This window comes from Chamaea fasciata, unplaced genomic scaffold, assembly GCF_029207755.1.
Source record: "Chamaea fasciata isolate MVZ Bird 193981 ecotype frontalis unplaced genomic scaffold, bChaFas1.0.hap1 SCAF_1, whole genome shotgun sequence".
Taxonomy (NCBI): Eukaryota; Metazoa; Chordata; class Aves; order Passeriformes; family Sylviidae; genus Chamaea; species Chamaea fasciata.
Window position 1 is genome coordinate 58,658,407 of NW_027094086.1, and position 26,776 is coordinate 58,685,182.

General features: G+C 42.2%; 1 protein-coding gene across 5 annotated transcripts in view; it reads left to right on the plus strand.

The window, feature by feature from the left end:
* The first annotated feature begins 8,140 nt into the window (after positions 1-8,140).
* Positions 8,141-26,776, plus strand: part of ZNF407 (zinc finger protein 407) — a 332,095-nt gene continuing 313,459 nt past the window's right edge. The window contains exon 1 of one of the 5 annotated variants that reach the window (XM_066184474.1): positions 8,141-8,227. The gene's annotated coding sequence lies outside the window, so the exon portion shown is untranslated. The other 4 variants (XM_066184482.1, XM_066184488.1, XM_066184501.1 and 1 more) reach the window with 4 other exon arrangements.

The following is a 26,776-nucleotide window of genomic DNA, read 5'->3' on the forward strand; positions in this document are numbered from 1 at the left end:
AGCAGGATCAAGTAGATCAGGCTGCTCAGAGCATCATCCAAGCTGACCTTGAATGTGTCCAGTGACAGTGCATCCAACCACCTCTCCAGACAATCTGTGCCAGTGTTTCACAGACCCCAGAGCACAGCTAACAGTACTAGGTGCCTGTACATAGCTGGTCAAGTTCTGCCTGTCTCCCTGGTAGAGAGTTATAAGATGACCATGTTATAAAATGCCTTGCTAGTTAAGGATGTTCATAGTCCATGTTCGGACAGGGAAGATTGTGCAACTGTGCCTTTACCTGTGATACAGAGGCCTAGGAGTCCCCTTGTTTCTGCTGGAACATTCCAGCTGCAAGTAACACATAAAGTTAAATACTTATTGTTCCAAGGCAAAGCTTAACTGATTTTCAAGTTTATATCTTGTATCATAGAATATCTAGAATTGGAAGGGACCCGTAAGGATCATTGTGTCCAAGTCCATGCATGTCTGTATTTGGAGCTGCAGACACATGCCCTTTCTGAGGTGGGTCATTAAGTACTTTAAACAAATATATGAATAGAAAAATATGAACAATTCCTTGTTAAGAGAGTGCAGATTTGTCTATTTTGCTCTACTGCCAAATATTTCAGTGATCTTCTGTCTCGTATTCCTCAGAATAGTGTATGAGGAACACCTCCACCTCGCAGATGATTTTGACAAATATATAGCAAAGGTTTTTCTGCAATGTTGCTCCATTAGATTACATTAAAACAGACCAGGAATTTCAAAATGATCTGCTAACAACACGAGAACTGTGGTATACAATCTTGAAACCTCTTTTCATATTCTTTTTCAACTATGAACTTGAACCAGTGTGAGTCTTCTTCCTGAAGTCACTTAGAAGTAATTTTGACATTTCCACTACTTTCTAAGGAGGTAAGTCATTGTCTCTTGTAATGGGAGGATCAACAACTCCCAGTTTTCAGCTGGTTGTGCATGGAATGTATTGTTTGGATGGAAGACAATGGAGATAGTTCCTAGTTACTTTATTGGCTCTCACAGAGTTTTAAGAATTGCAAATACTATCTGAAAATGTGGTTGTATTTTGTTATGCAATTTCACTCAGGTTCTTTGAGTGAAACATGCCACATTCACTTACTCCTCAAGGCAGGAACAACAGCTGTGGTTTTTTTGTGGACTCAAAGAGATGAGTGAAAGTGCAAACACCATTCCACAGGTGTGAAATTTGGATTCTTTTTGCTAAGAAATTTTACTCTTGGGAGGGCAAAAAAGCCCAAAAAACCCCTGGCTTAAGCTCTAAGGTCCACCCTGCATAATGTGCATCCCAACAGCAAAGAAAGATGGTCACATTCCCTACTTGACGAGCATTTAAGAATTTCAGTGTGTAACCAGAAAATTATTCCTTTAGAGCTAACAGTATAAACACATTCTTATTTCAGTGGATGTAGTTCTAACAGGACTAGGATGCATGTGCCAGGTGGATAATAGGTTGACTTAGTAGAGATGAAAAATAAGGATTAAATCTCTATTTCGTGTAGCCTACTTTTTTGCATATTATTTTCTGATCTGCTACAACATTAAATCTTAATGTATTGATGCATAATGTACTAGACTTGATGTTTGTATTTGAGATATATGTCTATTTGAGAAACTTGCTTTGTGAGTTTGCAAGAGATTAATTATACAGTCCCAGAGCTGTAAATTCTGGCAAGTTGGACATCTTCACACATAACAGATAATACAGGGTAATAAATGACTCTCATTTTACTGCAATGAATTATTTTTAAAATTAAATGAATTTTTATCAAAAACCCAGAGTACAAGAAAATGAAATCCTTGGAGGTTTCGCAGAGTCAGCCTTCAGACAGACTTAAACACATCTGTAGTTAAATGAAACCAGATGTTATAGATGTATCTGAGGATAATGTTGATTTTTCTACCTGTCTCAAAATCATTTCATTATCTCTCACTGTGAAGTAACATGACACATCCCCCAATTACATGTTCCCCATCTTTCCAATGCAGTTACAATTTTCTTTTTTTCAAATGTCTGTAAGAATAATCCAAATATCACGCTAGTCTTTTTATTTGTGGAACTGCAGGGGAGCTTAGAATTGAAAATGTAAAATCTCTGTTATAGAAACCTGAAAATATTCAACATGACACACTCTTTTGGTGTGAAGAAACAAGTGGTGGCAGAGCCCTCACATGAATTTCATGTAAGTTTGCATCACTCTTTTTTTACAATTAGAAATTCAAGAGTTAGTACTGCTTTACTTGTCTCCTGCACATTATTGCCTTCCTGACAAGGCACCAAATTCCATAGGTAAGGTTAACATTCTCAATTTGGCAGGAACCCTGATATTCCAGTGACAACTTCAAAAGATAAAGTTTCATTTCATCACAGTGGAAGGACCAGTAAAATACTGGAAGTACATCCTTTCTAAAGATGCCTTTTTGGGGGGCTTCTGGACACCAAAATTTATACAGTCCACTTTGTATTGAAAAACAGTGGAATGAAAGATCCATTTTAAACAAACTAACAAGCAAACAAAACCATGACAGATGCTGTGCTAGCTTCACTCCTGGTGAACAAGCTAGCAGTGCCAGTCAGTGGCGTCTTTGCCAAGTCACCCTTACAAAGTGCACACCAAAGAGTGTGGTGTGGGCCTAGGAAAAACAATGTTCACCTGAAGTGCTCTGTAGGTGCTGATGTATCTTAACACGTGATTTTCTGGAGGGAACAGCCTGAGGACTTAAAGATAACATCCATGGGTAAAATTTCTGCCTGTGTGTTTCAAGTAATGTCAGTTATTTGTCAGCATGGAAAAAAATCCCACATGTGATTAATTGGTATATTGATATTGATATTTGTATCCAGAAAGCTGCATGCACAGAGGTTTAAGTGAGGTCTCCTGTCTGCATGTTTTGTATCGTGTATGCGAAACAGTTTAGTTGTTTAGGTGCTTATATACAATTGCTTTCTATAATTATTACTATTTATTACTATTATTTAGTAATAAATAGTAATAATTATTTATTACTATTTATTTATTTCTATTTATTTTTTATTTATTAAATAAATAAATTTATTACTATTTATTTTTGAGATGTTGCCTACTGTGACACTGAGCAGACAGCTATATAACTACTGTTCTAGACTTTTATATCTCACAGATGTTACACAGTTCTCTTACCACTCCTCAGCTGGACTGTAACTTTACTTTAGAGAAACATAACTCAGATTATTCAGGATTTGATGAAAGATCACATGTGACTCTTCAAGTGTCTCTGTGAAGATACCTCTCTGTGCACATGCAGACAGATATCCATGGCCCCCACGCTTCTGTGCTGCAGGCTGAATAGAAAGCCTTTAATACTACTGGCAAGACTAGGCCTGGATAATGCATCATTTGTGGGCCAAATGAAAGGATTTGCAGTCACTCGTACTTTCTTTTGTTAAGTGGGGCAACTTCAAACATGATCTTGTTTTTTTTTCAAATTCTTGCAACTTCTGTCTGTAAATTTAAACTCCTATAAAAGTATTAATTGCAAAAACCCCTTCCAATCACTTCAAACAGCTCAAAAATAATTTTTTCCCTTAGATTTCATGTAATTATAAAAAATTTGTCAGCGTTCCTTTAAAGCCTGGGTGCTTTCCTTCTTATTTTTCTCAAACATTTATATTGCACTTATAGTAGCAGGAGAAGTTCAGAAACCACATAATTTATACTACATTTTTACTTGCCTGCATAACGTTCTTTGTATCACAAAAAAAAATAAACAAAAGGTTATTTAAATTAAGTAAGCAACGGGTCAGCATTTTGTTTATGTGAATGGTAAACTATTTGTACTTCAAACAAGTTCCTTGGCACAACTGGGCAGGGAACCCAGCGGGTAACGCCAAGTGAGTCAGAAGGTGCAGCCTTCAATGAACGAGCGGGTGCGGCTGCCACGGGCAGCGTGACCTCGGTGACACAAAGGTGCGGCCCTGTCCTGACGCGGCCACACCTCCTCTGGTTCCCAGAGCTGGCGCGGCTGCCCGCCAGTGGCGCGGGCCGAGCGGGGCTTTGCAGGCTCGCTCTGCATCCCTTTGGACACCAGGCGCGGTGGGCACTGAACTGCCGCCATGGTTCCCTCCGCAGGGGCAGCTCCCCGCGAAACCACATGGGATCTGCAGCCACCTGGCCTCAGCCAGCCCATCCGTGCTCAGGTGTGGCGCTGGAAGTGCCCTGGTCCCTCTGTGACCCTGCCGAGCCGCCCACAGCCACCTGTTTTGCCGTTCGGCCGAGGCAGTGCCGGAACTAGCTGAACCATGGATCACAGGGTGCTGCACCAGCGAGGGACCAGGATCACAGGGCCATGGCTGATTCATAGAATTGTTCAGTGAAATTGCCCATTTTTAAAAAAGACGTTTATCGAGTCTGTCAGGAAAATCCACAAACGCTGGAGGTTTATGTCCAAAAAGGAGACAGAGGAGTCCTGCAACTTTATTCGAATAAAGCGAGAGAGTCCACTGAGACACACACTTGCGAAGTTTTCTCTCTTGAGGTTTTGGAGGGTGCAGCCTCCTTTTATCCCAAACTCCTGGCTGCATGTTGCCCTCTTCCTTTCCCCTTTGGCTAAGGCACAAGAAAGGTACAGTCTTCCCGAACTGCCTATCATATATTTCCCCCCTGAACTAATATTTTACCCCAAAGCTCAGAAACTCAGGCTTGTGCAGACCCTTGTCTCTTTCAGGGGCCAATCTGTCCAGGCTCTACAACAAACCTGCAGCCCGAAGTTAGTAGAGACATTAAAATGCACTTTGAAGACCATACCTTCCATACCTTCACCCATCAAGTAGTTTGTGTAGACATTAACTTTCCTCTCAAGTCCCAGCAATTACCCCAGCACTGCCAAGTCCCCCACTAAACCCGAAGTGCCACGTCTATGCATCCTTTAAATACCTCCAAAGATGCTGACTCAACCAAATTCCATCAGTTTGAACAGTGTGCAGCAGCAGGTCAGTCAAACGGGAATATTGCACTTTGCTTCCTGAATCACACACCTTGAAAAGTGGGCAAAATAACTTGCATTAAAAAAGGAAGGTATAGATACATGTGTATATAGATGAATAGGTAACTGACACTTAAATGTTCTTGGTGCCTACATCCTAATTATTCTGTTTCATGTTTTCTTAGAAGCTGGAACTGCAGAATGAAGATATATGCAACTTTTCTTCAACAATCTGCTACTCTGTGAAAAAAACAGTGGTGGTTAAGGAATCCTTCCAGGTTGATGTTGATAACTTGATATCCTACAAACACCACGGTGACCTTTGGAGGGCCTCCCAGTGACATTCTATATATGTATGAGATCATCATTGAGCCATGGGGTTATTTCTTCTAAACAAATCTGATGGGAAATCCCGTGATTCAGAGTTGGTAAGTTGTCGCTAGAGGACACAAAAGATCCACACTCACCCATCAAGTTGAGAAGTGAGGAGAGAAAGTTTATTATGATTTGGGGTTGTTATGGGGTTTGAAATCTGTTCAGGGATTGGGGGCCGAGAGTGACACTTCTCTGACGCCAGTGGTCAGCTTAGAAGTCCATCAATTTGTCCTTCCCCCTGGAAGGAATGCATGTTTACAAAACACCAGTCTTTTTGTCACAAGCCTCAGAAAGCTTCAGTAGAAATGAAAAACAATCAGAGGGCTGAAAAATCAGGGCGACAGTAAGTAGTATTATGGTCACTTCCTTTATTCTGCTGAATGTCTGACTTCTGGTAGCAGTGACCACAAGGTTGTGTGTGTTTTCTGTACAGGAGCAAACACAGAATATTAAGCAGGAAAAACAGGGAGAGTTTTAAGTTACACAGCTAAGTAAATTACTGGTACTACTCTTGGAATGAGTAACATTTCTAGTGAAATCAGTGTTTTGGTGTGGTAGAAATATAGCAAATGCAGAATCATTCCTAGTGTCATATACTGTCAGCAAATAAATACAGTCTATGTTTACAATCCACTGATAAACTAATCTATCAACTAATTAAATCCTTTTTAATTACCCATGGAGTTATTCAGCTGCATTCTAATATATTTTTATTAGCATAACTAGTTCAGAACACAGAACCTCTTCTCAGCACAACTTTAGAATTCTGCATATACCTAAGCTGGAACATTAAATATAGGGATGTCTGTAAACATTTAATAAATACCGCTTATAATTACAAAATAAAATTAATTTTTTTTGGTACAGGAATGATTTTTTCTTAGATTATTAGTGATTCTGTCTTAGCTGCTAGTTGTCCCATACCAATGGCTCCCTCTTCAGGCTGTTCCTAAAATATGCTGCCTCTCTTCATTTTCTTAGAAATGTCTCAACTTTTAAGACTCCAGTTTGCATAGTCACATCTTCTCCAGTATGTTTCCTCTCAGTAAGCAAACAGTGAAATAAATGATGGACCAGGCTGGCCCATTTGGCGTTACTTGAGACCTAGACCTACAAATCTTCTAAGGCATATGAAAGGAAACTGCAGAGAAACTGCTTAAAGGACATCAAAATGTTGTTGTACCCCTTTTCCCCATCCTAAAAAATATCTAGAACAATCAGATTATTTGTAATTGTATTATTCTTACAACTGCCGGTGGCTTCTCTAGACTCTCAAAGTATTTAATCTAAATATGTATCTCAAATCCCAAAGACACCGTTACTACAAATTTAACCATATTCTGTGTGGATTTCCTATTACAAACAGAACAATTAAATTCTGTACTATAACCCTTAGGTACAGGACAAGGAAATAGCCCTCTCTCACCAATGTTTTGGGTGGTACTTTACTGTTTTAAATTTTGTATATTCATTTCAGATCTTTCCCAACACACTCGTAAAGTCCAGGGTGCTCCACTTTGCTTCAATGAAGGGCTCAGGCCACAGCAACTGCTTTGTTTTCAACCGAATCTTACAATCTTTACAACCCACAAGAGAACTGGCATTGCTGCGCCATAAATTTAGCAGATTAGCCAGTGACTAACTGGCTGAATAGCACTGTAAATTGTCACTTCTAGCTGGTAACATCATGCACACTGTGTGACTGTAAAGTCAATGAACTGCAAATCTATTCCCGAAGAGATGTTCTCTCTTTGTGTCTCCGTGCCATGGCGTTGAAGAGTGCTAAATGCTGTTTAACTAAGATAGTCTACTAAAAAATGTGTAATCTGGAAATAAATGGGAAATCTGCATTTTAAAACTCGCAAGCAACAGTGAAAAAGCAACTGCATTTCACCACAGGCATCTGAAGACTCTTTACACGTTGCTTCTTTGCTTTGATGTTATACTTAATCATGTGACTTGGCTTAAGGAAGAGGGAAAGAACGTAGGGTTTCATCATCCTGAGTTTATAAAATACGAAGTACTTTACACTGTATTGTTTCTATACACCCCTCCTGCCTTTTTCAAGTGTTTCTCTCTTGAACTGCACTCCCTGAAGATTATTTTAATATAGCTTGGAGTGTCGGCACCCTTCGACTGACAACCCTCGTAAACAGCTGCGGGCTCTGCGGCAAGGTCTTGTTTCCCCCTTCTCCAGAACAGGTTTCCCAACAAACCACATCCAAATCTCGCTGCAGTGCGATGCAGGCTGAGGATGTGAAGCACAGCTTTATGCCCAGCCCTGCGTGGCCCAAGGTTACACCGGCGCAGCCCAGCGCGCGGGCTGCCGTAGGGGCCGAGGCCACAGTAAGGCCACGCACCAAGGAACGGGCAGCTTCGGGAAGCCCCAAAACCGCACCCGCTGTCTCCTGCCAGCGCCGCATGCTCTCGGGTGGCCGGCAGGCGCACGAAGCTGCGGCCTCACCGGCACGCGCATCCCGGGAAAACCCTCGGGGCTCCGTCTTTGCTTTTGGGACCATCCCTTACCGGGATGCGGGCACCGACAGCAGCCCGGAGCCAGCGACGATGGCAGGGCAGGGCAGGGCAGGGCAGGGCAGGGCAGGGCAGGGCAGGGCAGGGCAGGGCAGGGCAGGGCAAGATGGCTCGGGCGCGTGCGTGCGCTGCGCCGGCCGTTGGGCGCGCGGCCCCTCGCGCCCGCGACGGCACGAGCGGCGCCTCCGCACCGGCTCCCACCCCGCCGCCGCCGCCGCATCACGTGGCGCGCCTCGCCCCCGCCCCCCGCGCGCCGGGCGTGACGCAGAGCGACGGATCTACGGCGCGCCACTGGTGACACGGCTCAGCACAAGCGGAGGCGCTCGGCTCCCCCCGCGCGGTAAGCGCTGCCCGCCGCGGCGCGGGCGCCCGGTCTCGCCGCGCAGCGGCGCGAGGCGAGCCGCTGCCTTGGCCCTCGCGAGGGGGGCTCACGGGGTCGCCGCGTCACCGTCTCCCCTCGGGCTTTTTGGGCCTCTGCGCTGCCGTCGTTTTTTTTTTTTTTTTTTTTTTTGGGGGTGGGCGGGCGGGTTGTGGCGTAGAGCCGAGCCAATCCGGTGCCTGCTTCGTCCCTAGCTGCTCGCCGATTGGTCGGGGCGCCGAGGGCGGGAAGAGCACGCTTTGCGCTCATTGGCTGCCGCAGCCGGCCCCGGGGCCGTGGGGGTCTTCCCTTCCGCTGTGCCGCAGGCGGGCGGCGGCAGGGAAAGGAGAGAGAGGGCGCGGGCGAGGGCGAGGGCAGCGGCAGCGGGGACGGAGGGAGAGACAGGAAGAGAACCAAGCGGGGTGGAGACCCGCGCTACCCGCCACCGCGTTGCGCGGTTCCGGCTGGCGCGTGTTCCGGGCTCCTCCCCCGTTCCTTGTGTTCCCCCCCGCCCTCCGCCCAGCTCCCCGGGGCCGGTGCGCACGTGCGGGGCCCGCTCCGGTGGGGCTGTGGCGACAGCGGGGCACGGTGGTGGCGGCGGTGGGTGTCGGCCCCATGGAGCCACCGCCCCGCGGAGACAGCCCTGGGCAACTCCCCCGAGCCGCCGAGCGGGGACTGCTGGCGCGGCGGCGACTGCGCAGGCGCGGCGGGGTCGGTCCGGGGAGGGAGCTGGGGCGTGTCGGGGTGTGGAGTTTGGCGCTGCCCTGGCTGGCTTCGGCCGCCCGAACCCTCTCTGTTTCTTACTTCCCCCTCCTCTCCCGAAGGTTGCTGTAGAATAAGCGGGGATGAGCTTTGGGAAGTGCAGCGGTTGGCGGTGAGGGACGACGCGCGTGGCTGCAGGAGCTCTGTACGTGGCTCTTACAAGGGATAAAAGAAGGGGTGTAGCTGCTTTCTCTTTATTGTGCTTCAGTCACCAGGCAGAGCAGTTACGGAGTTACAGAGTTAGGTGGGAAAAGACCTCTGATATAGTGAACAACATTTCGTCATCAGACAGCACTGTGTGCCACATCCAGTCTTTCATTAAACGCCTCCAGGGACAGTGACTCCGTCACTGCCCTGGGCAGTCCGTTCCAAAGTGTAATCACACTTTCAGTGAAAAAAAATCTTCCTGATGTCCAGCCTAAATTTCCTCTGGCACAGCTTAAGGCTTTTTGTCCTCTCATCCTATCACTGGTTGCCTGGGAGAAGATGCTGACCCACAACTGGCCTCACCCTACTTTCAGGTGGTTGTGGAGAATGGTTAGGCCTCCCTTGAGCCTCCTCTTCTCCAGGCTAAACAATCCCAGTTCCCTCAGCCATTCTTCGTAGGACTTGCACTTCAGACCCTTTGCTTGTTTAATGCCCTCCTGTGGAGGTCAGGCTCTTGATTCATGAGCACCTCCTGTGCTCTCAGAGTCTTGTGATTTTCAACGTGATTTTGTCTGATCTGGGGAGTCAGAGTAGACTCTTTGGGAACCTGTCAGATTGAGGCAGGGAAGGCACGGTCCCATAAACAATGTAGCAATGTTAGTACACTTCTGAGGGGTGTGTGTCTTCAGTAGGAGATATCATTAAACCAAAACTACTAATTCAGGTGGCCTTTGAGGGATAGGTTATCACCTATATGTCCATTACGCAGAAAAAAATTATTTAGTGTGAGGGTGGTAAGGCACTGGCACAGGTTGGCCGGGGAGGTTGTGGATGGCCCATCCCTGCAATTGTTAAAGGCCAGGTTGGATGGGGCTCTCAGCAACCGGCGCTTGTGGAAGATGTTGGAACTAGGTGATCTTTAAGGTCCCCTCCAACCCAAGCCTTTCTATGAGTCTGTGTTCTGTCTTGTTTAGTTTGAGTCCATATGAAAGGTTTTCATTTGCTCCTTCAAATAACTAGTGTGGCCTGTGAACCACAAAGTTAATATTAAGCATAGTGTTAGTTGGAGGAGGGAAAAAACATTCGTGATCTGAATGCTGTAGCTAGTAGTGATCTTTGAATTTATAAAGTTAAAGGTTTTGTTTCTGTTTTCCTGGGCCCTCTTTGCTTCATTGTGTAGTGGTGCTGATGCAGACTTGTAAGACCTTGGTGTTGTCACGTGCTTATGCTCATCCATATGATACTAAACATGATGGTAACACCTAGGGAGTAGTAAATAATGGAAATCTGGAAGTGCAAGAGTGAGAGTGGCAGTGGTGGATTTTCTGTTGGTGAAAAACCGTAACAGACGGTTTAAACAAACGATTTAAACACTGTGTGTAATTCCTTGTGATTCTCTCCTTAATAACCCAAAGGTGTGGCATGTGAAGACTATAAATTTTCCATTCCTGTATCAGAACATGAGTAATCAAGATATTTGGATGAGGCTGGAGGTTTGGATGCTGGGATCTATATTTTTTCCCAGGTCACACCTCTTCATGAAAGATGTAGACAATTACAGGCCTCAGTTGGGTCTCTCTTGCAATCTCCTACACTATTCACAGCAACTTACATTCATCATGAAAGTAACATTGCAGTCATTCCATCCTTATTTCATAAATTATTTCAGTGTGGACATATAATCAGATTGTAGCTTTTATAGATAAAATATGGAGCCTGGCAGTAATTGTATAATCCATACATTTTAAAAAAAGTCAAATGCACTGATGTGACAGGACGATGATGGACTGTGACTTTTTCAGTATGTTCAAACATGTCAGTTTTATTAGCATTTTGGGAAATACAATTCAAATGATATGAGTTAAATCCTTTACTATCATTCTTCTGTAGGAACTATTGTATAGTAACAGCATCAAAGATTTCTAATTTATTTGTGTGAGAGTTTTCTTTGTTAGAAATGCATTTAAAATTTAAGCTGTGTTGTCTCTTTACTTGAAGATAGAATGTGTGTGAAGGAGATGTCAGTCACCGTATTCCATTAAACCCAACCTTTTGTAGTGAAGAACAGCATTTTCTTGTTAGTGTGCACAACATTAGAATGGGGTAGCTTTGCTTTGCCTAGGATGTGGTGTTTTTAAGTTTTTTGAATGTGTACCGTGTTGGGGTTTTGTGCGTGAGATGGAATTTACAGACAGACTGGCACATGAAATGTGGTTGAACTGGAGTTGTTTGGTGGCTCCTATGTTTGAATTTCCTAATGTGGTTTAGAATTTAAATACTCTCTTTCTCAGGAAAGCAGAAAGGCTTCATTGGATGGATGACCCATCAGTCAAATAAAAACATAAGTTTCAGATACACCTGGTCTAGTCATTCATTGAAATGAATGCCTTGGTATTACGGTGCATGTTAAAGGTACTAAAAAGTTGACCTTTTAGATTGAAATCTGGAGTGTAACTTAATCTTTTGAAAGCTTGGGGAGAAAGACAAGATGATATGATTGAACAGATGTAGTGGCTGTGTTTCCTTCAGCAGTTCACAAAGCCAGACGTGCGGCAGAATGGTCTCTCTCGTGCACTCTGTATTGCATGAGGAGTCAAATGGAAATGGTGCTTTCACTTTGACAGATTGTCAGCAGCTGCTCAGCAGAGCATTTGTGGTTATTCTTCTACCCCAGAAAGCTTTTTGTGTTGGCCTTGCCACCTTGGGGTAGCACAGCCAGCCAGTGCGCAGTGCCTGGCCAGCAGCAGCCAGGGCATGGAGGCACCACTCCTCCCCTGCAACATTAGTGGAAGGAGCAGAAGCAATACAGCGGTTCTTGGTGGACACAAAGGCATGAAGGAAATGAGCACCTGTGATCACAGAATCAACTGGGTTCTTTCTCAAAAGACCTTTGAGATCAAGTCCAGTCTCTGACCCAACATAACCATGTCAGTTAGGGCATGGCGCTAAGTGCCAAGTGCAGTCTTTCCTTAAACACCTCCAGGAACAGTGACTCCATCACCTCCCTGGGCAGTCCTTTCTAATGTTTAATCACCCTTTATGTGAAGAAACTCTTCCTCATGTGCAGCCTAAACTCCTCCTGGTGCAGCTTAAGGCTTGTGTTTTCCTGTTGCTGGTTGCCTGGGAGAATTGGCCAACATCTCTCAGGCAAGTATAATATTTAGTACTAACAGGCATAGGCTTATCCATGGATGTCTTGGAGAGAATGAATTAGGAGTAGGGTTGCATGGGACCTGACATTTCAAACTCCTTAAATCTTGCCTGGCCCATGGTGTCAAAATTCATGCAAAATCTCTCCAGTAACATTAGAGTGATTTTATCTTTGGTCTGTTTGCTTTTGCAGTGGACATTCTTACATGGTTACACAAACATGTATGAAAGTTTAAATATGCCTGTACCTACTTCTAAACTGGAATTTTTAAATTTTTTGGTCATTATGGGCTGTGTTAACACATAAACTGAGATTGTTTATTAGCATGCGTGTATAAAACTAGTGAAGAAGCAAAAAACTTAAAGATGTTCTCGTAATTTCCAATTTTTCACCTGCAGAAATTCCAAAGGTGACTTTTTGCTTTGCAGAAAGGAGTTGTATGTTTAAAACAGGGAAATCATACATGCTTTCCCGTTCTGCAGTTGTGAATGCCATTAGTCCTGTTTCTGCCATCTGCCAGAGAAGAGTCAGTAGTGACAGAACAGTCTGTAGCCCATTGTAGGTGTTAATGTTAAATGTATGTGGAAGTTTTCATATTTTACTTAATCTCAGTTCTTCAACATGTGAAGATGGGAGAAAGTTGTGTCCCAAACTTATGTCAGCATTCTATAGCTTTATAGCAGAAAGAAACCTAGCTATCTTTTTTCCTCAGTAGGGAACGGAATACTACAGTCTGTACTACCCAATTCACACACATCCTTATAAAGAAATGACCTAAGTGCCTTTTAGAAACAGGCACTAATGATGCTCCAGAAATAAAATGCATGATCGCGACTGCTTTTTAGTCCTGTGTTAGCAGAGCTGTTGATTGGTAATTTTTTATTTTTATTTTTTTTGCTTTGTTTTGTTTTGCTTGCTTGTTCTACAACAGGCTGACCTTTTTTCTCAGTAGTCTACTGAGCTACTGTATGGGTTTTGTTTAAGTGAGGCTCTGAGTGTTCTTAAGGTTTTTTGATCCTTAGTGGTACAGGCATAAAATTTAATTGCCTCTGTCTTTCTGAGTCTAGACATATAAGTTGCTGGTGTGTATGGCATATGCAGTGGTCTGGGGGGAGGTGTGCAGAGTTAGGGTACACAGTATTTCAGTGTGTAGATCTGAATGTATACATCTCTGTAGGTTAGTATTTTGCTACAGTGCCTGTATAGTTGCTTGTCTAGCTGTTACTTCTTTGTCTCCTTGTAGTTATAAAACTTCTTGCTGTTCTTAGCCCCATCTTTGGAATTTCAAGAATTCTTCTCCAAAATACAGGTAGCAAGACAAAGAAAATACATATAAATGTTTGAATCCACTGGAATTACAAGGAGTAACAAAACTTAGTGGAAAAGTAACACCAAGTCATCATTTTGTATGGAAATTATTGTTTCATGTGATTTTTTTTTTAATGGAATCAATACAGGTACCTGGCATATAAGCTTTTCTGTAGGAAACATTCCAGCAAGAAGTTTGGGAAGTATGGAGGTCCTGACAAGAATTCTGATTTAATCAAAGGCAGATTATTGTGTTGCCATTTGAATGGCCTCAAGAGTTCTGGTTTGGCTTTACATATGTGAGTTCTCTCTTTTCAGGCTTGGGCTCACTTTGGAAGAGCCTGTGACCTTTACCTGTTTCCATTCAGTGGATTAGATTGGATTTATTTAAATGTTTGCCGTAAACATTTGCTATGAACATGAGATAGTTCATCTTTAGGACTCCTAATCAGGAGGAGTTTTACTTTGCCTCTACTGGTGGTGTGTGTAGCATGTTGGCATCACCCACTTCCGTGTTGGAGGGAGGAGTGTGGACTGGGGTGACGTTTCCATCTTGTTTCACATGTGGAAGCATGAGGCTTGCTGCTCTTGTATTGCCTGGAGAGTTGGTGCCTCTGGAAAGCCCTGTACTGGCTGTGTGTGCTGTAGCTGAGTCACACCCTGCTGCATGCCCAGAGCTCACTGGGTGTGCCAGGGATTTCTGCTCAATGTTCTGCAGCCATGCAGATGTCAGGTTTCCTGGTGCATGGGGTGCAAACAGGAAGTGGAAGGCTCCTGAGGAGCATGTCTTGATGTTCCTGGGATAGCCAGCACCTATGCACATCTTTTTGCACAAGAACCATGGCATAGGAGTACGACACTTTTGCCTTTTGCAATGCCATGTGGTCTTTTAACCTGGAGAAAGAAATTCCCATTGCACATTTGTCTTCCACTGAATGTTTTAGTGACATTGAATATTTAAGTTGGATTGTTCCAAGTCCTTGAGAAAAGGCTAGCAAACTCCCTACATTCAGTGAAGGCAAAATGTTGCACTTTCCTGATTCCTTGGTGTGTATGTAACATGCTTTCTGCAGGGATGTATCGACATTGGATTTGGAACACTGAATACACAGCGAGAACTGCAGTGATCCTTGTGTTTTAGGTTTTTTGTTTGATTTGTTACTTTTGTCTTCTTCACTTTCCATTTTCAATGTCAGTGAAGCAAAGGCTGTTTCTTTCCATGCTCCCCATGTGAGGCAAACTGAGCTTTACCTTAATCTTTAAAGGGAAGTTCTTGCACTGTGTCATATAAATTGTTAATAGGATATACATTTCTGAAAGTCAGAATGGGTAAATATAAAATCTAAAAGCACTGATAAACTGCAACTTGTTTTTTTTGTTTGCATTGGCATCTCCAGAATAAAGTGCAGTGAATACCAAAAGTTACTGGTTCAGCATGTGCCCCTTTACTGGGCAAAGCCTGGCTGCTACAAGTCAGAGTTAAATTTTTTTTTTTTTTTTTTTAATTGGAGCCAGTGCTAGCACAATGTGTCAGTTCAAAGATACAGTACATAAAGATGTTTTCTGGATGTTGTCTTCAAAATCTGCCAGCTTAGTTTCTATTGTTCTGAGTTTTATTGGTACAACAATGGACTGATTTGAATTGCATTTGTTTTTTTTTCCCCTGCCTGTTGTTTGCATTTTCATTTTAAATTATTTACAAGTCTGAGTCCTAAAGATGAGAGCCTAATGAATGCTTTTAAAAATAAAACCTTCTTCTTTAAGCATGTTATGCTTCATGTTTTGAATTTATAACCCAAGCCTTAATGAATAGTTTCCTAGTTGCTCTCATCTTAGAATTTATCAGCTGTCCTATTTACAAGTCTTACCTATACAATGGAGAGATAATTCCTGTTTACCTTAAATGAACTGTTCTTGTTAACAAGCTTAAACTGCTAATTAGGAATAATATGGCAATGAATACCATGTCAAACCTTTTAGCAAGAATACGAAGATGCAATATTTAGTTGTTGAGCCTTTTTCTGGTACATTCCGTGTAAGAATGCTGAGTGTTGTGGTGTTTGCTGTCTCGTGTACATATCAAGTTAATAAAAAGTATTTTAGGAAGAAACTATGGCCTATAGGTCCTCACAGAAGCAGGTTGACTTCTGCTCTACATTTAGGATGATATGTTGGTGTCCGTATACCGTGATGCTGCTAAAAGCCTCTCTGTTGCAAGGCTTCAGATAGGTGACAGACTTGTGAAGAACCCTTATGACTTTATGTTTATGTCCAGGTAGTATTTTTTAACAGATAAGTTATTCTCCTGGAAAAAACAGGGATAGCAGTAGTTGCTTTGTTTTGAGTGTACATTAATGTAATTTAATCAGGAAGGAAAGAAAACCTGGGACTAGAATTTGATGTTATTTACCTGACTATAAATGGGAATATTTCTATTTAGTTTAACAGAATTTTTTCAGTTTGTGTCAGAATGATCAAAATCAGAACCTGACCCAAGCTCTCCATTTCATAATTTTTGTATACAAAACCAAAGAAATAAAATTGGATTTTATGTATTTTTTTGTCAAAATCCTACCTCAAAAAACAGGTTCATTCTTGAGCAGAAGCTTTATAATACAGTGTTGTTACTTGCTGGTACTGGGAACTTGGCAGATATGTTTTATGAAGAAAACTGCTCTTTTTTTTCTTTAGTTGTTTCTCACTAGACTTTAAGTGTCAAAAATGCAGACTTGTGAATTTCAGTGCCATTCTAAATCTAGGTAGCTCAGAAATTCTTGACAAGTATTGCTTGGACTTCTTTGTGAGTGCCTCAGATACCTGCAGAGGGTTGTATATAGGCTTTGTTGCTTGTCTCCTTTCCTTTATGTCACCCAAAGAGTTGGCAACAGGGATGGCAACCTGAGGAGGGAAGAGACTGAAGAGAAAGTTGACAAAGGTCTGGTGTTGACCTTCAGCTGCTCTGGAGCAGACATCTGATGAGATACAACGAGCTCCTTCTGTCAAACCCCAAGAATCCTTCCTGGGCACAAGGTCGTTGGGTGCAGAAGGTGTTGTTTGGAGAGGATAAGTGAAAATGTGACAGTGCATTTTGCTAGCTCTGGTCAGGCTATTCAGGTTTCATTTCCAGGTAAGTAACATGCTGAACTTTGCTGGTGGAGGTTGACTTGCAGGAATGCTTTCTCTTTTTCCTTATTCACATCATCATGAATTTAGATGTTGCTGATTTCAGCAAAGTGTATTTTGGGGGGGAGTGTTAAATAAAGTTTTATTTCAGAGAATGTGTATCTTTGTATTTTGTATGCTGAGGGTATTTACCCTCTAAGGGTATGGGGTTCTGAGGAGCTGACGTACGGGCAGAGGCAATATATTAAGCCAGTTACAACAGAGGGAGAAGAAGGTGAGCTTTCAGGCACACAAACTTGTCTTTGTATCTGCTGCTGGTACCCAAGATAATTAAAATATACTTGAAATGAAAACAAAATCTCTGAAGTTTATACTTAAACGTTGCATGGAAGTGCAGGACTGTAAGGAGTATGTCTTTTTTTGGGTCAAATAATATTATTTACATTTGTTGTAAGTATTCAAAGGTCTTTAGTCTTGCTATTAGAGAGTTTTGGGTGGCAATTTAACTGACAGTGCTGAGAAAACTTCAGTTGAAGTCACTGTGGCCATGATTTAAGTTTTACTTTATTTTTCAATTATTTTTCATCCTTATAAGTTATGTTTCTAGAGCTCTATGGGATCTGTTTTGGGAGAAAAGGAATACTTCACATAATATTTAAATTGTTTTTGAATAAACCACCTAGAAAGCACAGGGGGAAAAAAGTATATTCCCTAAAACACAATTGCAGTAGGAATTTTGCATTATAAAAGATGATGTTCATAGTGCTGGATTTGTTTAAACTGTCAAAATTGCAAAGCATAAATAATTACATAATTTCACACTTTCCAGTGAAGTCAGACCCTGATTAAGAAGTTGACAGCCTGAAAGAGTCTGCTCTTTGACAGTGATGTCTGTATTCCCTCAGATTGTAGCAACTGCATATAGGAAAACAAACTGAGCTTTATTCCCTTCACTTTGAATGAGAACCCTTATTGACAAAGGGAGAATATTCTTTTTATTAAAAGTTTTCATATTTTAAATGCACAGATATTTCAGCTTTTCTGCTTTCAGCTAGCATATATTTTGCTGATACCAGGTCTTCTTTCTCTCTTGGTCCTCACTGTCTTTCAGTATGTTTGATATTCATATTTCTTTTTTATTCCCTCTTCCTTGCTGTGCTTTTTTTCTTCCTTTTCTTAAACAAATAGACAATATGGTAATATGAATTCTAATAGGAAAAAGGCATTGTTTAACTCAGTTGGGGTACTACTAATCCAGTCACCAAATGTAACCATAACACAGCATGCATTTTAATTATTAAGTATAATGGAAACTTTGCATTTTAAATCTAGAGCTATAAACCACTTGTTTGAAAATGCACAGTTCAGCGCTATGATTTTAGCTTGTTGTGAATTACAGGGCAGTATTCTTTGATGAGTTATTACAAGTTGAAGATTAGTAGCATTCAGTGCTTGTGTTAATTTTCAGAGTACACATAGGAGTCACTACAGGTCAACTGAAGCTCAGTCGTGTGTTTTTTTAATGATTTAGGGAGCTGACTGGATAAAGCAATGTTAAAATGTGTGACTAATACAGTCATGCCAGTCATTCCAAACAGGGGTAATTTAAAGGCACATTTTGAGGAGTAGTATGCCCCCAAATTCTAGTACTTTGTAAAATATGCTTTATTCTTAAAAACCATATTGTTGAGGTTTTGCTTCTAGAAGTGTTTGTTTGAATAGTTCTTGAAAGCATTCCTAATGATTTTTTGGTGACCTTCCACTAAATAAGAACTGCCAGGTAGAACAATTAATAAATGTTTTCTCATATTTGTTCAATATATATTTTTGTAGTGAATACATTTTGATAATAAATTCTAATAAATACAGTGAATTCAAATGAAATAATCTCATAGTCTGCATTTTTTGACGTGAAGTATAAAACTATTCCTAGAGTGAATGTGGATTTTAGTGACTCTTGATAAAAGATTCCTAGTCCCTGGATGAGACATGCAGGCCTGAACAGGCTCTGTTTTCAGGACTGGTGGACACCAAGTTATGGAGCAGCTGCAGTCGGTTTGGAGGAGTAGGAGGCTTTGCTTGGGTACCTGCTTTGGGGTGCTCACGCTGCAGGTGTGCCCTAGGTACAAGAACGAGACTTCTCAGGTTTGGGAGTAGTAAATGATGTGGCAGCAGCTCTGCAGAGTCAGTGTCTTTTTTCCAGGTTGCCAGATTTAGCAGCTCTCGTTTTCTGGGCTTAGGACTTGTGCTCACTGTTTTTCTCTAGCTTAGGGGCTGTCTCATGCTGGTTGAGAAGGAACTGGATTTTTTTGTTCCCTCTCTGAATCAGATGGGAGGTATCAGTACCTAAAACTCCAGGTCTCACTTTCTGATACAGACATTTTAAATCTTGACATTGGGCAGTACAGTAGGGGCTAACATACCAGGTAGATACAGACACGAGTGATTTCGGACTGTTGAATTTTGGGAATTGAGTGCATATTTTTGTGCCACGGGACCATCTGATCCCTTAGAGGATTCTTGCTGCTTTGTTCAGCCTTGCCTTGCCCTTCTTTTTTCCTGTTGGTGATCTGACATAAATTCCATAAACTGGTAACTGATTTTACATTTGCAGCCTTTGCTCTTTGAGTCTGGTCGTTTTAAGGATACATTTGCCTTAGAGCACAAATTTTCTCTTCTTTTTGTTGTTCCTCATTGTTTGTCTCTATTGCAAATCAAGCTATATCAAAATAAAGAATGATATCAATGTCTAATAGATCCTTAAAATTCATACTTTGTACATTCATTCTTTTTCCTCATGTACTTTTTTTGAGAGTGTGGCAGGAGGGTGTGTAGGTAATGTCTTTCTTCTGTGTTTGGTTTTTATGCATATTTTGGAAATATCTTCTGCTGTCCCTGTATGCCAGATTAATCCAGTCCACTGAAAGATCTTCCTGTGAAGGTTATTTTTTAAAACTGTGACTACCTTCATGCCTGAATCATGGTAGAGAACCAATGAATTTCTAAATGTTACTTATTTGTATTGTGGGAATGGGTTGCAATATAGGTACATAGTCCTCATGTGCTGTAGTTAAAGAATTGCCGAGAGAGGCTTTTCTGGTGAATAAACTTAGCTGAAGACTAAATAAAGACTATGTTTGAACACATGGCCTTGGTGGTTTCCTCTAAGCAAGAGTGCAGCATCACCTGAGGCACATGGGAACACCTCTGGACTTGAGGTTTTTGCCAGGTTCCCTGGTGCCCCTGAGGCAGTGTCTGCAGGCATCTACTTGGTGTAGCTTGGTTGTTGCTCCTGCCAGCTCATCCAACTCACCAGCTGCACTATGACAACCAATGCAATGTTTTACTCCTTTGCTGCTTCTTTCTATTCCTTTCAGACTGTAAGATGGGGACTTTGAAAAGAAAGGTAGATTTTGCTGTTGTGCTCTAGGAAAAAGTTGAAAGTAAGATATTGCTAGCAGGAAATAGTGAAGGTTGTAGCTTGCACCTTAAGGTCATAGGTTGCTTGTCTCTTGTTGCCTTATTTCATGCTTCATTTTGGAATCTGCCATTTTACGTATGGATTGTTTGGCATGCTGTCTTAAACAAGACCCTTTTAATCCTTCTGTGAACTTCTGATTGTTTTTATCTGCCCTTATTTTTCTGTTCAGTTTTCGTTGCACTGTATGTTGTCCAATCTCTAGTTCCTGAATTCTCAAGTCTTATATCCTTTTATTGTGAGAACCATTTTTTTACTGGCTGTTTTGTATATTTGTCATTTTTAAGATATGCTGATATGTTTTGTCTTGTCTCTTCTCTGACACAGGTGATTTTAATGCTCTTTGCTATTCTGACTTACTTTCCATTTGTCCAATTCCCAGTTGTACAGCTGACTTCAGGAGATAGCAGTAGGATAAGATAGCCTGAACCTGACAGGTCAGCAGCAACTGGAGGCCAGTTCCTGGCTCCCATCTGCCCAGGGGCTCTTGTGCAGCCAGCTGACCAATGGTTCTTCAGGGGATGGGGTGGGAAGATGTATCTGAATCACAACAGATAGCTCATACCAACTGATTGAACTGACCAAGGGTTAAAATTCTTAAGCTAATTGCTTTTCCCCTTCTCTCCTCTCACATTCTTCTTGCCTTCCTCCTGAAACTGATTTTTTTTTTTAATTTTTAAAAGGAAAAGTATACCAACTTTTACATATGAAGTGGATTTTTACAGCTGAGTTATAAATTCCAAAAACTAGGTGGTTTATAATGGAAACGCTTATGGGGGATAGGGGAGGGCACATTTTAATACATATGTAACCTTTTTCCCCCCTCTCTTTAGTGAATAGACCGTTTAAACTAAATTAAGTAAAGGATATAAATTCTGTTGTTTCAGTTTTTAATATTTCATGGCTGATTTTATAGATAAAAGTTACATTTAATAATAAATATGAAGAAGAATTTATACAGCCTGTTCTAGTTTGATATGGAACAGCAAATCCCATTTCTCTGTAGCTGTAAAGAAAATTCATTATAATGTCTTTGATTGTAAGAGATGTCTTCATTGTGATTAGTTACACTGATAATAAAACAACCTTTTTACAAATGGCACAAGATACATGAGATCTCATGTGTCTGCCTTTTAATAGCATTGGATGTGTGCATTTGCTACCTTTATTCTGTAGTCCTTTCATTTTTAACAGGGCACTTTTAAAGTCTACAAGTTATTAAAAATAATCTAATATAATTTAATTTTTCTTTTGAAGCATTCTGGAGAGTGAGTTATTAATGCAACTAAACGTTGTTAATTGTTGAGTTTTCAAAATATAAACTAATTTTAGTTAAAAAGAAGTGGGTTTATGTAATTTTATTTACTTCTGAATAACAAGTTTTGTAGATAAAATAGTGAAATCTGGATATATGGCATTACTTTACAAATCCTTTTTAAGCACCTAAAGAAATATCTTGATTTTCAAATTCCCAGTGAATTCAGTTGAATTTAGATGTTAATAAGTATTCGAGTAATTTAAAACACAGATAGTGGCATGAGGATGCCTGAGTAAAAAGCTGGCTTGATGACAGGGCCCAAGGAGTGGTGGTGAATGGAATTACATCCAGTTCATGGCTGGTCACAAATGGTGTTCCCCAGGGCTCAGTATTGGCACCAGTTGTATTTAATATCTTTATCAATGATCTGGACAAGAGGATAAAGTGCACTCAGTCATTTTGCAGACAACACCGAGTTGGGCAGGAGTGTTGATCTGCTGGAGCGCAGGAAGGCTCTGCTGAGGGATCTGGACAGGCTGGATCAATGGGCTGGGGCCAGTTGTGTGAGGGTTCAACAAGGCCAAGTGACGAGTCCTGCCCTTGGGTCACAACAAGCCTAGGCAGTGCTACAGGCTGGGGGCAGAGTGGCTGGAAAGCTGCTGGTGGAAGAGTATCTGGGAGTGCTGATTAACAGTGGCTGAACACGAGCCAGTGTGGGCCCAGGTGGCTAAGGAGGCCAATGGTGACCTGGCCTGTACGGGGAATAATGTGGCCAGCCAGGAGCAGGGTAGGGATTGTCAGCACTGTTGAGGCTGCATCTTGAATCCTGTGTTCAGATTTGATCCACTCACATCAACAAAGACATTGAAGTGCTGTGTCCAGAGAAGGGCAACGGAGCTGATGAAGGGTCTGGAGGACAAGTCTTATGAGGAGCTGGGGCTGTGTAGCCTGAGAAAAGGAGGCTCAGGGGAGACCTTATCACTCTCTACAAGTACCTGAAAGGAAGTTGTGGCCGGATTGAGGGTTGGTCTCTTGTCCCAAGTGGAATGGCCTCAGGTTGCACTGGGGAAGGTTTAGATTGGATTTATAAAAAATTCCTTTACTGAAAGGGTTGTCAAGCCCTGAAACAGGCTCCCCATGGAAGTGGTGGAGTTTAGCATCCCTGGAGGTATGTAAAAGACATGTGGATGTGGTACTTCACATGGTTTTTAGTGGTGAAATTGGCAGTGCTGGGTTAACAGTTCAGCTCGATGAACATAGTCTTTCCCAACCTAAACAATTCTATGATTGGGGAGAGGGAGAGTTTTTTGAGGGATTCATTAAAAGGGGTATTGATTTACTTTTTGCATTGTACATGCACCTAAGAATACTTGGATGTCTTTAACACAGTGGTACAGAATGAGCTTGATGAGAAAAGTGTAATGGTTGTAATAAGATCCTTTGCATATTTACATTGTTATGATATGTGCTGTTACAGGGGTTCAACCAGTAAAATCTTCTGAATTGTTTTGTACATGGAAATAATATCAGATATTAAATCCTGGAAAACTGGTTCATTTGCTCCAAAATTTTAATTTGTAAAATGGAATTGTATTTTAAATTGTAAAATGGAATTGCGGGGTCACTGTTAGAAGTGAATTCCTTTCCTGTTTCATGTAAAAAGAATTTGGTGCTTTAGAACGAGGAAGGCTGCTTACCTGACAAAACAGAAGTTGCATTTGATTATCAAATACTCAGGGAATTTACCAGAAAGTGAAAGTCTGAATCATAGCTCATGGGAAAAAATAGGATGTGATGCTCAAGTCTTCTGGAAAATTCATGATGGAACAGCACACCTAATGTTAGGTTTCACTGTAAAAGACATAAACCAAGTTTTTTGCTCTGTTAACGGTAAGGTTTAATTTTACACTGTTGTCTCTCTTCCATCAATAATAACAGCTAGGAAAAGAGTTAACTTATTAAAGTTTTTCCCAGGGTGAATACTAGGAAAGTGACTTGATGATTGAAACAAATGACTAAATATTCTTTTTACCCTCTGAGAGATAAACAGGCTGTACCAGGACCCTTTACTGTAGGAAGCGGCCCCTTGAACTTGCAGTTGATTTCTGTGGCCACATTGCTCCGTCAAAAGGACTGACTCTGTGGTCTGGGCTGCTCCGTCAGCTGAGAGCTGCCAAAACCCAGCCCTTCTGTGGGGGGCAGATCTGGCATTGTGTCCTGGCTGTGCTTTGCTCTGATAAGTCACCATGTGGGTCACCCATCTTGTGGTTCCTCAGATCCTGTGGGTGTTGGAGCTGAGCAACAGCCTGCTTAGTGATATGTCAATTTTTTCCTGCCAGGAAAGTGTTGGAGCAGGTGCAATTTATTACTCTAGCTTGGTCTCCGGGTACTTGCCCGTGGTTGCTACTGTGTATGTTTTCAGTGTTCATTAAAACCTATTGATCTTGGGAAAGTTTCTGGGATTGATTTCAGCTTGGTGTTTTTCAGGGAATTAGTAGTATTTTTTGTAATAACACTCTCCTAAAGCATCCCTGAGAGAAAGAGTGATTTCTCTGAGGAAATACAGAGTCTCTGCAACCAAGTTGCAGTTCTGCCCCAACTCCCAAGGTCCCCTTGCCCAGGCAAACACTGCATGGTCCTTCTGTGACCTTCTGTAATGCTCAGGAACTGCAGGGTCCAGCAGGATCTGCTCTGCTCTGCTTGCCCAGGAGGGCCTTGGAGAGCAGAAGGCCTTGCCCAGAGCCACCAGGTTTACCAGGCACATCTTCCTAGTTTGTGGAAGGGGAGGGCTGTGGTGCCACCCTGATCACGCCAGGATGATGGTGGGGTTAGCAGTGGCTCTGTGTGGTTGCTGGGCTCTGGTGGGAGGGAGAGACTCCCCACTCCTTGGCTCCATTGCTGATATTTCCCAGGGAGCTGTTTGATATTTTGGTGCTGACTGGAGATTGGAGTTCAATTTGATATACCAGCTGTGGGAGGACAGATCGAGATAGTGCTGAAGGCAATCTTGCCCCTGATATATTGCAGCAGTGTTAATTACCAAAGAGTGGGAGCAGCCTTGCCCTCACAGGTACAGGTGTGATAAAAGAGTGAGTTAGATGGTAGAGTCATCAGTTGGAGTCTGCTGGCTGTGCTCTGAGGAGGGAGGGACAGGAGGTTGTGTGAGGGACAGAAAGGGTCAGACGTTGTACAAAGGAACAGACAGGGTTAGGTGGCTGTGCTAGGGACAGGAAGGAGCTAGCCAGAGCTACAGAAGGAAGAAAGAAGGAGAGAAAGAGCCAGAGCTGCATGGAGCTGCCTGTGGGAAGCTACATAGAAAATGTATGAAAGACTTTTAGACAACAAGGTGCTGATGCTTGAAGCCTTCTTCAGTGTCAGTCATACCTCCTCCATCAACCAACAGCTGGAGGAAATGCATTGCAGTCTTGTGTAGCTGTTAAACAGTGTGCTCCAAAATAGGGAAAGGGTTTTGCACACCTAAGATATGCAGTAAGCAAGGTACAGCTCTTTCAGAGTGAAGCTTCACAATTTTTGCAGGTATTAGGGAAGTGGTCCCCAGGGCAACTGTTCCATGTTGCTACACCCCATGCACCACTCCTGCAGGGGCGATGAAAATGTTGTCAAGTGATTCCTTGTTAGGGAATGCAGTTGAACGCATGTGCCTCACACAATCATGCTACCACTGTGCATAAAGGCATAAAGGCATGTTGCTGGTTCTGGAAGAGAGCTGAGTTTCAGGGACTGATTTAGGTAGGCACCAAATTTGTTGTATTGAATCAAATAGACATGGAGGGAAATGGATACTGTTAATGAGCAGCAGCATTTGAAACCTTCATGGTATTTGTTGCCAAACTATCAGTAAGTGTGGATGCTTTGGACTAGTAAATGGGGGGTTTATTTTACAAGTGATGGTGGTATCAGCAAGAGGCTGTCCCTTGTCTTCAATTCCTTCCCTCCTTCAGTTCTATCTGCCTAGGACCCATTCTGGGAAGATGTGGTTTCATCATATGGGCTGCAATAGGAGGTGGAAGCTGCTCTGGCATCCTCTGGCCCCTCTCTCTGGGATAGCAATGCCTTCTCCTTCATTCACTTTCACTCTCTGCCTGTTGACCGAGTGTTTTGCTGGGGAGAAGCGGGAGCCTGCTTGGCCTTCAGCCCCTTTTTGGTCCTCAGCTGAAGTGAAGGAGGCTTTTGTAGCTACGTGGCTTAGTTCTTCTAGTGAAGGGCTTGAGGATGGGGAAGGGAAAAGGCTCCATGGTATGCCGTAGTAGTGAAACCCTTGACTGCTTTCACAGGCACCACAGAAATCATGAATAATTTTTTCATCATCCTGTATTACCTGTGCTTGGACTCGTATTGCCACTGCTGTACTGGTACGCCTCCCATTGCTGTCTTCTATTGGTTTCTGTCTCTTGACACAGACAGGTCTGTCACAGGTGGAAATTAGAATAAAGATCAGTTGTAACCCTTGAACTGTTCTGAGTACAGAGCTATGTAGCATTGAAAGTTTTGTAGTGCCTATAGCTGAAGGATGGGTTTGTTCACCTGAACGCAGGTAACAGTTACTTCTGGAGGAAGCCAGGCTTTGCACAGCTATACATGGTTTAAGTCACAGTCTTGATCATCTAAGTTACTGGGGAGAAGAAATCCCTCTCTGTGTTGCAGAGGACATGGCAGCACTGTTGTGATTGCTTGCATGTATTACAGGAAAGCACTAAGGAGAAAAGGTGTGATTTGTCATGCAGCTTTTCCTCTGCACATTTAGGGTTTACCTTCTCCTTAGCTGAGGTCTGTGTACAGCTATCACCTTTTTATACTGATTCCAAATGGTGGATAATAATTTCTTTTTGGTAAAAGTCCAATATAAATATATAAATAGAAAGAAGGAAAGGCTGGTTTGTTTGCTTTGCTGATCTGTGCTTGAGAACTGCCTGTGCTGAAGGGATTTGGGACATCATCTATTACACAGAGGCCTTCTGAGTGCACCCTGGTGTGAGGCAGCCCCCTGCTTCCACTGTGCTTCTCCCCAACACCCTCTGCTTTATGTGAGCAACCCAGCTGGAAAATCAAAACTGAAAAAAGTCCATTTTGTATGTCTTGGAGGATTGAGCTGAAATACTTCCAGTATGCTCACAACTATTTCATTGAAGAGAAAACAGGGTTTGTTTCCAATGGTTAAATTTTTGAGTATGTCTATGTGTTTGTCGTAATATAGTAATTTGATATAGACAGACATGTAAATATGTACATTCTAGTAAATACTCTAATTGAATAATATCAGGTGTCCTTTCTGTAGCTATTCTT